Genomic DNA, 9,200 nt, shown 5'->3' with positions numbered 1-9,200 from the left:
TACAGTAAGCCATGAAAATGAAAGTAATAATTAAATCTTCATATAACTTTAGGTTGTATTGCAAGTGCTTAGCTGAAAAATTCGTCTTTAACTCATGGCCCGCAGCAATCACATCTGTTATATTTTAGGAACAGAAAGCTAATGAGGTGGAATCTGGAGTACTGAGCTTAATTGGGCTTGTTTTGATTAAGTGTATGTGCTGGGAATATTTTACACACTAGTATAAATTGCAAAACAGTCAACATAAGCCACAAAATTTGCAAAATCCATTGTGAGTCGTGTCAAAGAAAGGACTGTTTCCAATAAACAATAAAAGGCAAAAGGAAAATATCTGAGGTTTTGATGAAAAAAGTGTGCTTTAATTTGCCTAATTAGTGGCTTTCCATGATTGTAAATGCGTTTCTCTCTCTTGTTCACATACATGCAAATGCACACACAGAGACACACAAAAATGTGCTGTACAGTATAAAACCATAACAGCTTGTCTTTGTGCTGAGCAGATTAAGTCTGACTGGAAAAGGCATTTAAAACTGCATAATCTTTATGAAAGCATGAAAATTTGACATATCCTCCATATATTACATATTTAGCAGAAAGAATAATATTTTACAGCAGTTTTAAGAATATGTGTTTCAAGGGGGAGAGTGTATGTGGAGTTTTTCTCCTGCCAGTCCTTATCACTTTGGGACATACTCTTAGATAATGTAAACCCACATAACTTCATTGACTCTAGCACACTTTGCTGATCCACTCAATTTAGATCTGATCTCTCAAGTTCCCATGTGCATTCAAAACTTAGGAGGCAGAAAAAAATAGGACTACTACATTTTAGCAACACTAAAAATGGTTTTAAATGGATTTTCCCTGCAACAAAAAATGTTACAAGCTGGATGCCTGATATCTTGGTATCATCCAAATTGCATATGAATAAAAGGTGATGCTGTTTAGATTGTAGTCAAAACCACCACCACTACAACAAAATTACCCACTGTTTTTATTAGTAACTCTCAAAACAGCTTTCAAGAAAAAAAAGCCTCCATCTTTGCACATAAGGAAAATAAGACACCAAGAACTGGCTTGCAGAAAGCCAGTGACAGAACTCCCTGAGTGGTGATGATTTTTCCAGTGGCCTCCTGAGCTGTCGTAGGCCATGGAGACTGATATAAGCCACACGATAGGGTCATTTGACTTTTGAATCTTCCTCTGGCTAGGTGGGTTTAGGATTACAGTGCTGACATTTTTATAACACTCACATATCTCAATATATTTTGTATTACTCAGACATGGCTATCTCATGTTGAGCCTTTTCAGCTGATAGATATCTTCCCCTGACTCCAAATCCAAATTAAAAATTCAGACTGATATTTTGAAACTTTTTGAGTTCCAGTGGGATTTAGTTGTCAGGTTCCTCAACCTCTTTAAGGTCTTAACTTTGCTCAATGAATGTTTCACTATAATTGACTAATATGGAAGAAATCATCAAGAGCTAATAACATTTTAGCTCTTTACTGGTTCTACAAATTTCAGAACGTTTTGCTTGAGATACAATTGTTGCTAGGGAAAGGAGACATTCCTTCAGATGAGTCTCCAAACAATTCCTGACTTCCCAGTATTCATGCTCGCTCTTCTCTTCCACAGGTAGCAGTGGTAAATGCAGTAGAACATGAAAATCACACTGAGTTCAAGGACACATACTCTACAGCCCTCCAACAAAATGATGATCATAATGTTTTATGATGATCATAATACTTTAACAGGTTGGATTAAATTCTTCTGGCAAATGAAAATCTCACTGGGGAATTGCTGCTCCTTCCACTGGGGAAGCAGAACGGTATATAAGCACACAGAGACCTCTTGTATGCTACTAACACAGGCTGAGGGACTGACTGAACTAACAGGAGACAAAGTACAGGACTTGAAGTTAGGTCTTGTAGGAGCAAGCTCTTCACTCGTGAAAAAAAAATCTATCTAATACCCACAGTTATTCAGGGCTTTGGCTTTACATTTCATTCAGAACAGTGACCCTTCACACTGTATTGTCTGATTGGTTCAATAATGACTCTGAGGAATGAGAACCACCTACCCTATTATCGACTCCACCTCCTGGAGTTTCCCTTAAAGAGACTTCCATTCAAGTCTGGTCTGGAGTAACATATGCAATTATACTAGGAAGAATGAAAATGTGAAGGGGGCAGCCACTGCAGCTTCAGGTCATGAGACGATTGCTGGCTGTGATCAGGAAGAAATCCCCTCCTCTTAAATGAAGTGTAATAGGGTTCATATCTGACAATTCGGGACTGGCCATTGTCAAAGATAGGATATTCCCTGTGACAGTTCATAGAATCTTGGATTTCTCTCCTCTTAGTCTTTCAAAATGAAACAAAGAAAAAGAGAACTTTGAGAAATTTTCTAATTTCTTACTGAAAAAAAATTGGGGTAAAGGAGAAATAAATTTTAGTACTCTGCTATTCTGCTGCCCAAACTTCTGCTACAGCTTTTTCCTTTAAAAGTCATTTGAATGTTCCCTTTTTTTTCATAGACAGTATTTCATGTTTCTAATATTTGATGTAAAAAATACTGAATTAATTTCACTGTATTTAGCCTACTGAATATGATTTCTTTTTTAAGCACGTCGATTTTGTGAAAGACTGTGGTCTCTAAGGATTGTCTGTCAGTCACCTCATAAAATAAAGGTTATTATTGTTATCAGTGGTGAACAATAGCTGATGACTTCAAGTTGAGGAAAGGTCAAGAGACTAATCACTGATATGCTTTCAACAGCTATCTTTTCTAGTCATGACTTTAGCAATTGTTAAAAGGCATGTTTTTTCAGCTTTAAAAATTTTCTTGTGTTTTCTCATTGTCTGTATACATGCGTGAATGTGCACACAAATCCAGCTCAAGTTAGGTCTTTTTTGTATCTGCCAAGTTTCACTCAAGCAAATGAACAGAAAATCACAATAATTTCTGAATCTGGAGTATGAATAATTGTGACAAGTGGATGGGAACTTCCTTTTTCCTGTTAGTAGCTACCATGTCTATGCCATCCCTGAGCAAATTTCAATTCTCTAACACGGTTCTTAAACATTGACTCTGCTACTCTGCTTCTCTTGGAATGCTTCTTCCATCCACCCCACTTAAGAGCACAGGATGCACCATGGTTTCTTGAGACCTTTGTTTTAGAATTCAAGCACTATAAAACTAGACCAGCTTTTCTGGAAATACATCCTTATTCTTTTGATCTTGCAAACTAAGGACTATCAGTAATGTATGAGGCTGCTCAGATCTGGGAGACTGAACAGAGCTGGTGGGATGTGCCTCTGCTCAAATTTCAGTTAGAGCCTGAGAAGTTTATGTAGGTCAACTGTGCCTTCCTTCAAGCTGAAGAAGATGTCCATGCTTGGAATATGTAATATAGGTGGAGGCACAGCCTGACAAACCCAGAGAACTATTCGACCAAAAGCCGGTATCAGCTGAATCCCTTCATTGTTCCTGAATGCGTTGTTTAAACTACTGAACAAGTAATTGTTGGTAAATGACTGTCAGAAGTACTCAGTTTCTTCACTATAGATTTAAAAGAAAATATTACAGCAGGAGAAAAAGTAGATGAAATTGATTTCATTTAACAATAACCTTCCAGCCTCGCCTCACGTCTCACTCAAATAACTTTTGTAACTAATTATAGTGGAGCCTGAAAATAAAGCACTTCTAGGCTGAAGGATTTTAGAAGTCATCAAAATTATCCAGTACTCAATATGGCCAAAATCCTATGTGCTGTTATGTTCTTGTGCCAGTAAGGCTGCCTGCAAGTTAACATCTATGGAGCTATGAGAGGAACAAGAGGCAAACATTGGTATCATCAAATGTTATATTGATGTCCAAAGACATTATAGTAGGCTGGGAAATCAATCATTTATAAGTGTTTTTTTCTTTTGACTTTACATTAAATTCTGAACGATTGTAATAATTGGTGGTTTTCCTCCTTCTTCAGGTCTGACAGCATATCCAGACATTTAACTTTATGCATTCCCTTGCCCTATTAATCTTTTTTTTCCTCTCTGCCCCTTAAAAATTTAGAAGTACATATTCACATTTGTTGGCTCTCCTCTCTGATGCAAATTTACAATTACAAAAGCCTTATCTGACCCTCACTCCATTTGTCTTAGTTTGGATGATGTTTTTAATCCCTGAGAGTCAAGATTTAAAGGGACTTGTCATTCTTAAAAAAAAAACAAACAAACCCAGATTGCTTTCTTTGCCATTTTCCAGATGATCTGTGTCTTGCTTCTGTATGCCTAAGTCTCTTTCTGTTAGTGTACTTCCTTTACCCTAAATATAATGTCCCAAATATTCATTTTTTTGTAATTATTTTTTTTTTAAACTTTCAGGATACCAAATCCTCCATGCTCATTGCTGTAGGGAAAATTTTGTTTCTTATGCTTAGTGACCTTCACCATATAGTACAAGGTCTATCTGTTTACTTGGACTTTCTTCAAATCAATAGCTCCCAGCTGTAGACTATGCACCATTAGTGATTCATGGAGCACTTGATGGAGGTCCATAGAGAACAGCTTAGCAAAGCACAGGTTCCTTTGCATTTCCATCTGCTATCTTACATTAAACCAGTTAAAATTATATTAAATAGTTTCTGAATGCCACTATTCAAAGAAGGCAATTGCTGCTGTTACACAAGGCCAATATCTAATTGTGAAATATTCCATGTGTGACTGGTAGGCAGGGAAAGGGTGAGTCAAGGGGTTGAAATGTGACCCACACCCTGGAACAACCCAAGAACACTTGCTCTTTACAACTTCTCTGCCTCAGCTATAACCCTCTGGTTGGCCTGCATGGAATATCCTTCTGAGTCAAATCAGTTTTATGATTTCTAAACTCTGATGGCTTTAATTTGCTACAAATCTTTGCAGAGATTATGATACTTTGTACAGCATACCTATAAATAAATTCTATGACAGCCTCATTAATCAGGCTACATTTTAAAAGCATTAGCCTTTTTCCCCTCTGTTGAATCCACAGCTTATCTTTCCCCAATTATAATTAGTGTTCATTAAAAGACGTACTTTTTTTGCAAAGTAGAGAGTTACACTGGGCCTGATCTAGACTTCCTGCATCCTCCAGTTGATGTACCCCAGTATCAGGGAGCTCTTGGAAAACTTGGCTCCACATTTGCATATTTCAAATGGACTATTTTAGGCAGGATAAGCCAAAAGAGATCAGTCACAGTACTGTAAAGCTTGCTCTTGATATTTTTAACTTTGAGATGCCTGGCTCTGAGAATGGAGCATAAATTCAACCCCTTTCTTTGTCTTGGGGAAAGTGGGTGACAAACAGAAAGATCAAACGCCAGCCCACTGGAAAAAAAACAAATATGTAAAATTGGTCAGCACCTAGAAACCTTGCCCTTCCTACTCAAAAAAGAGCATTAATCCATTTAAAAAAAATATTATTTTCTTTATAGTGGAAGAAATGTCACCACTCTGGACAAGTAGGAAACTTTGTCATATGGGTTTTGGACACAGAGAGATAAAGTTATCAGAAGTAAACATACTAGAGAAAAATATGGTTCCTAGGACTTCCAGACTCCTTGCCAAACGTTCTGATCAGTAGGGTAGTGTGTGCATTAGTAAGAGCTATCACATGGAAACATTTACAAGTTAGTTATCAAAGTCCAAGGCTATGATTTGGGAAGACTTTTGGTTTGTCACAAACATGGATTTAAAGCATGGTCTTGAAAACCAGACTTTGAAAAAGACATCAATTCTTTCAGTGCATGTGAAGGGAGTAGAAGGTACAGGATAGGACCTTGAGCAAATTAGAATGCCTTGCACCAGTATTGTTGTGTCAAGCATTATATTGCCTAGAACTTCTTCCTAAACTCACCACTTTGATTTCTCTCTCCATCCAATGGAGGACAGATACTGTCACAGACTGATTCATAAGGGATGTTTTTGGATGAAGTGAACTGCCTGCAGAGCTGCTTGACTCCATCAATAATAAAGAGAGTTAAGGTAAATATGAAGACAGTTTACTTTTAGATATTCAGTTTATGTGAGATGAATCCAATCATAGATTTGAAAACACTAGGGTACTGAAGTAGAGGAGGATCTACCTGACTGGAATTGTGTGTCAGACAAGTTTCTCAGTTCCACCAAGACATCAAGGCACATGCAGGAGAAGAACATGCTCAAGGAATTCAGATACTTTTAGAAGTCAGGAAGAAGAAGAATAGAAGTTTTCAGGATCTGACTTTTGAACCTGAGTAGGTCAAATTTGTTTACATTTTTTCCATATTTTGCATTTTCTGTATCTGCCCGAGGGTATCAATGTCGCAAAGACTGGCACTTCTGGAATATCTCTGAATACATCCAGCTCTTAAATCTTTCTGTGAAAATAATGTGAAATAGAACTAGCATAAGTTCTAAATATGAATCTTTTTATGGTGAATTTTGCGGAGGAGAGGAGAAAGTCACAAGTTTCCAGTTGGTGGAGATGGTGCACAGAGTTTGTCATGTAACACTATCAGCATATCACATCACTTGTGAAAAACCAGTGAGGGATACTGAAAGGCTTTTCCCACTGGTGCTATCACTGGAAATCAAGTTAAGGCAACTTTCATACCCATTTTTCCCTGCTTTTAAGTCCAAACATATCTACAGCTCTAACACTTCCCTTCAGTTGTCAACAGGTGACCAGCCTTGACAATACAGTCTGATGTCAAGTATCATTCTGTCTTCACCTAACCCAAAAGCTGTAGTCTCCTGTCAGATGCAGGCTCCACTGAAATCTATTTCATACTTGTTGGGAAAAGCAAATAATACTTGTATGCCTCTTCTTTCTCTTGACTGGCAGGGAAATTAATGGGCGGGATTCTGGAACTCGGATGTGATGAAGACCAGTGGCTACAACTAAAAAGGAAGCTGTGAACTGTGCTCTTCTGGAAATTTGGCTCAGAGGTATCCCTTCTTCGATCCCGTCATGTCAAGTCATGAAAAGGTTAGGTGATACTGTGAGAAACAATTAAATAAGTAGATTAAAACTAATCTTTCTAAAGAATAAGAATTTATATCTCTTTAACAGAACTTCATAATATCAGGTGTGGGAGAAGTTCTTGTCAGGCTTGTGACAAGGATTCCTGCTCCCACAGGTGGACAACTGCTAAAATGGCACTTTGTTTTGAATAGGATGAAGCTGCTGCAAAAAAGAATGATAAATCATATGTAAGGGATGAAGGAAAAGAAATCTAAACAGAACTGGAAAGTGTCAGAAAGGAGAGGATTACATTGGAGGTCTGAAGGGTCTTCCTGTTCTGTCAGCCTCTCTTTTCGGGGTTAAATTTGGTGGCAATAAGCAATAAGAATTTGTTTTGATTTGGGTTTTTTTGGAGGTTGAAATTGCAAGGTGACTTTGTTTTTCATATGAGATGTTGTGAGAAAATGTATGTGATGTATGCAGTTTGTGATGACTGAGAATGTTTGATCACAGGAAGGGATAGCAAGAGGAGAGGGAAATTTTCAAGGTCAACTTTAGAAACTTTAAGAATTAAATATTTTGAAACCAGTCCCAGGACTGTAATGAATATATTCTATACAGTTTTATTATGGCCTATAATTTGGCCCTGGAAGTTTTGCTAATGCTTGTACTTATCCATTGCTGTAAATCATGGTAATATTCACAAAGGGGTTAATGATGACTTTACATTGTGCTCACTTTAGCTAGAAACACTCTGTTCTCACCCACTCTTCAGTCAAGATGTGGGCAAAGTGAATTGTAAGACGTTATATTTAGCACCTAGCTAAGTACATATTTTTCTGTGCTGTGCCATGTTTGGATACCACGCATCTACTGGGAAAAAACAAGCTGTCATTGCAACACTTGAAAGTTAATAATCCCTTTTTCTCATTAAAGCTCTTCCACTCAGAGACAATACGGATTGGAACAGGGTTACGCTGCTGCTGACTTCCAGTCTGTTGTCTCTATTACTTTGGATGACCTTCCTTTACACTGCTTTGACATGCCCTACCTGAACAACTGGGAGATGACCTTCCTTGAGACATCTTCCTGTGAGTGCCCAGAGGATGGCAACAACCTTCTACAATTCACTGAGAAAGGCTCAGTGGAGAAGCTCATCTTACTACAGCATCAAGCAGAAGGTGCTATGCTTCTACACGCCCCAGTGAAATGTGCAGATGAGCAGACCCTGGAAAGAACAAAGCCAGTCAGCTATGGTTTTGCAAAGTGGATGCTCACATGCTCATTGAAGTACTGCAGGGGTTGAAATAAAGAACAGGATCTCTCCAACAAAATATGAAAATCTCCTTTTAAAGGAGGGAGGAGCCACTGACAAACACCAGACAAATTACATACTAGAATGTCCACATTTTCTCCAATGACTACAAAAAACCCTACAGGATAGCTTGTGTAACCAATTTCAATGTAGACATCTTTACTGTTGATCTCAGTGGTGAGGAGATTGAATCTGAGATTAAATCATCTACCTGTAGCAGTCTACAGGCACTATAATCCCATCACAGTTAATAGCCAGATAGCTGCATCTGAGACAACCCCAAAGAACTCAAATCATTCACACAAGACTGGCAAATATGAAAAGGGAATTAGAAGAAATATCCCCTTCTTGAACTAGTAATAGCTGGAGATAGGCAGAGTCTTCTAAATCCAGGGTATTTAAGCTATTGAATTCCACTTCCCAGCATGCATTTAGACTGCTCCTTGTGGACTTGAATTGGGGTGTCATTAGTTTTAGCAGAATCCTATCCATGAAGCTGGATGAGATGAATTCTATATAACAGATCTGAAGACCCATGCCAGTTTTGCAATGGGATATGATATCTTCACAAGTACCAACAATACTTTTGCTATATGAATTTCTGCTTCTCTACGGAGAGATACGGAACTACTGGAGAGAGTTCAACAAAGCCAATGCCAAGCAGCTCCAGGATGGACGTGCTGCTGGCCAAGGTTTAGCCCATCAGAGATGTTGGTAATGCCTCTGTGATAACACATTTAAGAAGGAAAAAACACTATTGCATTAATGTAATGGTGCTCAGAGAAGAGAGGACTGAGAATATGTGAGAGGAACAACTCTGCAGACCCCAAAGTCACCGCAGGAGGGGCAGGAGGTGCCCCAGGTGCTGGAGCTGAGATTCCCCTACAGCCCATGGTGC

This window comes from Neopelma chrysocephalum, unplaced genomic scaffold, assembly GCF_003984885.1.
Source record: "Neopelma chrysocephalum unplaced genomic scaffold, ASM398488v2 Primary Assembly neopelma1_80, whole genome shotgun sequence".
Classification (NCBI taxonomy): Eukaryota; Metazoa; Chordata; class Aves; order Passeriformes; family Pipridae; genus Neopelma; species Neopelma chrysocephalum.
The sequence above is the reverse complement of the archived record's forward strand: the minus strand, read 5'-3'. Positions refer to the sequence as shown.